The sequence below is a fragment of the Rattus norvegicus genome, chromosome 9, assembly GCF_021556685.1.
Source record: "Rattus norvegicus strain SHRSP/BbbUtx chromosome 9, alternate assembly SHRSP_T2T, whole genome shotgun sequence".
In the NCBI taxonomy this organism is placed as follows: Eukaryota; Metazoa; Chordata; class Mammalia; order Rodentia; family Muridae; genus Rattus; species Rattus norvegicus.
This window is the reverse complement of record NC_141542.1, coordinates 93,658,343-93,665,470: the sequence shown is the minus strand read 5'-3', so window position 1 is coordinate 93,665,470 and position 7,128 is coordinate 93,658,343. Positions and strand designations below refer to the sequence as shown.

The window sequence follows — 7,128 nt, the reverse complement described above, 5'->3', positions numbered from 1 at the left end:
AAGACAGGTAACCTTAAATCTGTATCAAATTTGGAGAACCAGAAAAGGCACTGCAGTCTAGATTTTAAATATGCTTGGAGTTATGGAATCACTCTTCATTTCCAAACTTAAGCTCTTCCCCCTTAAAGAGATATTTTCTTCAACCTTCAACAATGCAAACTTTGTCTACTTTTGTTAGCTAAACCCATGAGTCTAGCAAACAGACTCTCTCTTTGGACCACCCAGAGGCTTTGCTGCAAATGGGCTCATTCCCTATGGCCTTTTCTAAGGACTGGATAATATACAAATAGAATTTTGAAGGTAAAATTATGAATATGTTATAATATCTCTGGGGTTTATTGGATAATTTAAAAAAATTAACAGCATCAATGCTTCAAGTAGTACCTGGAAGAGGTTGTGTTCAGTTCATGGATGTGGATGGTATTGTCAGCCGTTGTCCTGCTAGGAAAGCACTTAGGGGAGCCAGGTGACCAACATAGTAAGTAGATCATTTACCAAAGCTGGTTATGTGGATTGTGTACCAGATGTGCAAGAAAATTTCATGAATATCTAGGTTCACAGAGAGTTTCTTGGGAAAAGTCTTAGGATTTCATTGCTGTGAAAAGATACCACGATCAAGGCAACTCTTATAAAGGCAAAAATCTAATTGGGGCTTACTTACAGTATCAGAAGTTTAGTCCATTATCATCATGGTGTGAAACATGGCGTCATGCAGGCAGACTTAAGGCTGGAGGAACCAAGAATTCTACATCTTGATTTAAAGGCAACCAGGAGGAGACTTTCTTCTGAAGGCAGCTAAGAGGAGAGTCTCCTACACTGAGCAGAGTTTGAGCATAGAGATCTCAAAGTCCATCCCTACAGTGACACACTTTCTCCAACATGGCCACACTTCCTAATAGTGCCACTCTCTAGGCCAACCATATTCAAACCACTGCAGAAAGTTGGAGGTAGAACTATAGGCAATTGGCTTACATTACAGTTATAAGGTACATACAGGTGTCCAGCATGGCTGTTCAGCAAAGACAGGCCTTTTGGATTGGCCTGACTCCCAACTGAGCTTCATTGTTCTCATCTGGTCTATCAGTATTTCATCTTGTTTTTTTAACCTCTCTTCCTCTTTGTTTTCCTTGAGGTAAAATGAATAATATGTCTTCTTGTCCCATAATACCTATGACATATTCTTTTCCCAGAACCTATCAATACACTGTTTGGCATAGCAAAGAAACTATGCAGATGCCATTGAGTGAAGGACCTTAAAATTGGAAGAGTACTTGTATTTGTCAACTTTTTTTACTGTGATCAAACACCTGAGACAAATAACTTTAAAAAAAGAAAAACAGGAAAGATTTATTTCTAGCTCACTAATTTAGAGGTTTCAGTCTAAGGACAGCTGGTTCCATTGTCTTGGGCTTGAATGAATGAAGAATATCTTAGAAATATTAGAGGGCTGGAGAGATGGCTCAGTGGTTAAGAGCTCTGACTGCTCTTCCAGAGGTCCTGAGTACACATGGTGGCTCACAACCATCTGTAATGAGATCTGATGCCTTCTTCTAGTCTGTCTGAAGACAGCTACAGTGTACTCATATAAATAAAAATAAATAAATCTCTTTAAAAAAATAAAAAAAAACATTAGAAACAGGATCCTGTCATAGAGAATTACAAAGAGTGGGGCAGGCTGCATCCTTTGAAGGTATAATCCCATGACCTCTGTGGATTGATGTCTATATGCAGGTGAGGGCAGGCACAAGAAAAGGCAACATCTGTGATTGGGCAGTGAAAACGTAAGGCAGGTACAGAGTTTTGGAGAGGGGAGAGAGAGAGAGAAGAGAAGGAAAGAAGAAATGAAGATAAAGGAGGAGGATTATCCATTCCCATGTGGCTTCAAATAGCCATAGGTAGTTAAGAATATTTCATGAGGGATGGATAATTGTCTTATCTAGGTTGGCAGTTTGTACCATTATCGATTGGTTTTGAGTTTATGGTGTGGATATATTGTGGGGTGAGAATTTACTAATATAAATCTGATCCATAAAGTACAAGCTTATTGAGTTTTGATTTTTAATGGGTTCCTGGGAGTTGTGACTATAACCACAGGGTGTGGATGCTGGGAATGAGAGCCCCGAGATAGGTGGTCTGTGTATGGAACCGGTGTGACAACGACCCACCTTGGAAACTAGATGGATTGTGAATCCCCGCAGGGCCCAGAGAGTAGCCAATGGCAGTGTGGGATGGAAATTGGAGTTGGGTGGAGATGCTTTGAGAGCTCTGGGCCAGAGAGTCTGCCGAGTCCAGCTGACTGAGATGAAAATACTCTACGGATGCCATGTGGCCCTACAGTGCCAGTGATAGTGTGGGTACTTGTCTAGATTTTAATTTATATTATTTTCTACAACAATCTCAAACCAACTTTCAACCCATGAGCCTACAGAGAACATTCAAGGTCAAAACAATAACATTCTGTTATATTCAGGCCAGAGGAATCTACTCACAGGAACCCTTCAGAAGGAGCAGGTAGCTTTTAGTGGAAAAGAGGGTGTGCTAGAAGGAGCGGAGGCCGGGGAGATAAAGACAGTGGTAGAGGTTACAGCGAGTCTCTTACTGAAAATAGACCATAAGCCAAGTCATGTGGGCAGCTTTTCAAAGCCAGGGGAGGAGAGGAAGTGAGATTTTGCCTAGAGCCCTGAGGAGTGCATTTCTTCAGACAATTTATATTTCTGAATTCTAGAATAACTGAATATAACTTTATAATTTTGGGTAATTTAGCTCAGTAAAGATAGGCAATGAATGCACGTTTGACTGAGAGTTTCCTTTCTTACTGATGCTTTCTATCACTAGATACCTTTATCTAATGATGGAATATAACTAAGGTATAAATTGGGGTTAAATAGGATACTTTGTGTATTATTTACATAATAATAATAACATACATTTAAGTCTTTATTCTTTAATGAGTATATGATACCTATGTTATAGGTACCTTATTAAAACAAGATAAAAATAATGCCAAGGAATTATTTATTATTTCAGGTAACCCTTTGAATACCTGGTAGGGCTAACTGGTGAATTTTATAATCAGTTCTCCATGTCTGAAAATCCATAGTCACCTTTAAGAACCAAATATCCATTACTCTAATTGGTTCATCGTCCAAGTAGCAGAATTTCAAGCTCACCTGCAATGCAAACGACCTCCTATACTTTGGAGTCATACTTAAAGGAACACTTTCCATGAGCCCTAAGTGGAATCATTAGGAAACTTACACCCGTGCTTTTTCACCCCTAACCATACTCCTCAGGAAATTTCTCACTGCTGTGATCTAGGTGACTCAGACTTTGATAGATGCCGCCAATGCTTCCTATGTGTCAGGTACTCTGGTATCACAGTGTGTGAGCAGGGTTTAAAGTGACCTTTGCTCTACTCCTCTCTGAAAAAAGACCCGACAGAAGCTCACCTGATGCCTTGCTCTGCAGGAAATCTCTGAAAGGCAGTGAACTTTGGCCTCTGATTCTCCCACTCTGTACTTGGTCAGAATGGTTCAGTAGGACCCCTAGAACTCAGGGGAAGATGGATCCTGAACCTCTTTTCGTTCCTCTTAAATCCTCATCACCAAATCTTTCTTTATCGTCTAAGCAACGCAGCAAGGTCTTATGCATAAGATTGGGTTGAGATACATAGGTTTACTGTTTGAGAAGGAGAAGTGTTTCTCAAGACTAGATGCAGGGAGAGAGAGAAAGTGTTATCCTTGAACAGGGGTATCGACCTATAAGTATCCTTATTGTTTCGTTCTGGGACAAGGCTTCAGAGTGTATTACTCTTGGAGCTTTCAATATACCTCCGGACTTGTACGCAGTTCAGTTGACACCTGTCCCCCATGTCATTAGGAAACAGAAAAACTCCTGTTAATAATTAACAGACCTTCCTCCCCCTTCTTGGAGTCATCTGAAGAAAGACTTCAAATTGAAGCATGCCTCTGATCCCGTGTTCCTCTTCTGATTTTAGTAACGGGGAAACCTCTTGTCAGTGTTACTATTTGTTGAGGCCAGTGCTGATTTCTCTCATGAATTTAGCTCTTCCAACTGTTCTGAAGACAAGCCAGCCTGCCTTTGCACCTATATTTTTATTTGTCCCCAATATGGCATCAAGCAACTTAGGAACTGAGAATCTAATTCCCAGACAGCACGTCTCACAGGGACTGTGACTGGCATACAGAATTAGCTTGAGCCCTAAGTCAGTAGTCGCCTATTATATAGTTTAGTGATTATTGTCAAAGTTTTGGTAAAGGTGAGATAGGATTTCATGGCTAGTGAGAAATGTTATCACAATTGGAACCCACTACCAGCTGTGGTGGCACGTGCAGTAGTATATTCTGAAGAGACAGAGGCAGGGGCAGGGGCAGGGGCAGGGGCAGGGGCAGGGGCAGGGGGGGCAGGGGCAGGGGCAGGGGCAGGGGGAGGGGGAGGGGCAGGGGCAGGGGCAGGGGCAGGGGCAGAGGCAGAGGCAGAGGCAGAGGCAGAGGCAGAGGCAGAGGCAGAGGCAGAGGCAGAGGCAGAGGCAGAGGCAGAGGCAGAGGCAGAGGCAGAGGCAGAGGCAGAGGCAGAGGCAGAGGCAGAGACAGGAGAATCACAAGTATAATCCACCGAACATGTGAATTTGGTAAATTAAGACCTTGGGGTTATTTATTATGGCAAGAAGGAAATATTTCCTTGTATTGTTTTCTTTTGCTCTGTTCTGTTTTTTAAACTTTTCATAGTTCCCCTCCCTTATTACTCTGCCTATTTGGAATGGTGAAATTTGGAACAAACAAGAAATTTTAAAAAAATGAGAGCAAGTTTTAGAATGAGTTTCTCAAGTGTAATAGATAATGGAGATAGATTGTTGTCTTTTGAGACTTAATTTTCTGTATGTTTTTATTTTTTCAAGATTTATTTTAATTCTAATTATGTATCTTTCTGGGTGTGTCTGTGCTCGTATGTGTCCAGTGGGTGTAGGGACGACAGAGTGTAGAAGAGGTCGTTCTTCCCTGGGGCTGGAGTTACGGGAAGTTGTGAACTGCCTGATGCGGGTGCTGGGAACGGAACGCTGGTCTTCTGGAAGAACAGTGCATGTTCTTAATTCCTGAGCCATTTCTCCAGTCCCTGGTTTCTGTTCTTCATATCTGATATAAAAAAAGTCATTATCTTACTCCATGCAAAGTAATATCCATATAAAGAAAAACTATTTTCATACAGAAATGCAAGAGCAAGAAGGATGTGCAACTCAAAAGATTTTAAATTTATCACACTTATTACTTAGATGTATTTACACACTTAAAAATCTTTAAACATACTGTATAAAATGATATCTGCTATTATTCACTAACTACCATTGGTTTTGATAAAGTTTATTCTTACTTTTTTTTATTATGTGTATGTACACGTATGTGGGTGAGACACATGTGCCATGGAGCATGTGTGGAAGTCAGAGGACAACATGCAAGACTCGGTTTTCTCTTTCCATCATGTAGTTCCCAGAGATTAATATCAGGTCGTCGGTCTTAGAAGTAGGAATCTTTTTCTTTTGAGCCCTCTCACTATCCCATCTCCATTGTTTTTGCCACAAATAGCTTTGAGACCATTCAGCAAAGTGGGCAAGGATTCTTTACTCCTTCCTAAATGGTTTCAGATAAATGGATAGGTTTTTGTTGCTCCTAAGTTTCTCCTTCTTGGAAAGCTGTTTGGCTCTTTCCTCTTCATCTCGGGGAATTCGCCTTTCTTCTTCCTTTCTCTCTGTGGAAACATGTGATACTATGTCTTCGCTATCAACAGTAGCATATTCTAGTAATGGGCATCTTATCAGCAAATTGAAAAATCATTCTTTTCTAGTAATAAGGCATTTTAAACATCTGCCCTTTATTTTATGAAAATCCTTTCTTAGTCAAAATAAGTAATGAAATAGAAAAGTTCAGATTTCTAAAGATAATTGCCCAACAACACGATGTTCTAGTATTATAGAAACATTGAATAGACATATAACTGTGGGTAAATCAGTCTCCCCAGAAAATCAGATAAAAGCCTCTAAGGTCATTGTGGATCTGTAATCTATAGCCCTTAATTTTTCTCACTGAAACCCTTACAACTGAAGAGTTATTGTGGTACTGAAAAGGACTGATCATAGCAGATATCAAGATTGAAGGATGTTTCGTAGAGACTCCTACAAACAAGCAGAGAAGCTCATGACCTAGGAGGTAAAGGCTGGGCTGTTTCACTTGTTCAGGACTTGTATAAAAAGAAGAGTGATATTACTACTCTTTCACTGTGGTGTGGGGATGTTCCTAAGAATAGAATAGAAAGGAGTTATTTTGTCTATTTAAATTCAGCTATGTGGAAAGTCAGGGACCAAATGTATGAAAGGAGTTCATGCGTGAACATCCTTGCAGTTACAAGAGCATGTCATTCTGTTCTTGTGAAAGTGTCTTTCCATTAAATTCTTAGAAGACTCTAACTCTGCAGCTTTAAACCTATGGGCTATGACCCCTTCGGCAAAGCTCTATCTTCCAACATATTTGCATTATGATTCATAACAGTAGCAAAATTACATTTATGAAGTAGGAACAAGAGGAATTTTATGGTTGGAGGTCACCACAACACGAGGAATTGTATTAAAGGTCACAGCATTGGGAAGGTTGAGAAGTACTGCTCTAACTCGTTGCCAAGCACATCAAGGTTCTGCCAGTTCACAACTTCTTCCTCTTGAATCTGGTGCCTGGGGCATGTCATTCTCATCATCCCCTGTTATGTCTCCCTTTACAGGTTTCTCTCCCCACAGATCATCTCATAAACTTGCTAACATGTCTCCACACAGAGAAGTGCCTTCACCAGTTACCTCAAGGATTTGAACTTACCCCAGTGGCATGGAAGTGTCACCAGGAGCTTCTATCTGTTCTTCTGTCGCTACACCTAGCAGTGGACTGTCAGTGATCAGAAAGGGGACCATCCAATATACACCTAGCAGTGGACTGTCAGTGATCAGAAAGGGGACCATCCAATACGAATCCAATGACGTCTGAAATATGTTTCTTGTTTAGCCCTCAACTTCATAAGTTAGTCTGACCTCACCAGTCCCACCAGGATTGGTCAGCAGCTGAGAGAAGA

At 40.8% G+C, this 7,128-nt stretch overlaps 1 long non-coding RNA gene across 3 annotated transcripts in view; it reads right to left on the bottom strand.

Moving 5' to 3' along the window:
• Positions 1 to 4,891: 4,891 nt before the first annotated feature.
• Positions 4,892 to 7,128, bottom strand: part of LOC108351965 (uncharacterized) — a 29,769-nt gene continuing 27,532 nt past the window's right edge. For all 3 annotated transcript variants that reach the window (XR_015629188.1, XR_015629189.1, XR_015629187.1), the window contains one exon: positions 4,892 to 5,153. This is a non-coding gene — a long non-coding RNA (uncharacterized LOC108351965). The remainder of the gene's footprint in view (positions 5,154 to 7,128) is intronic.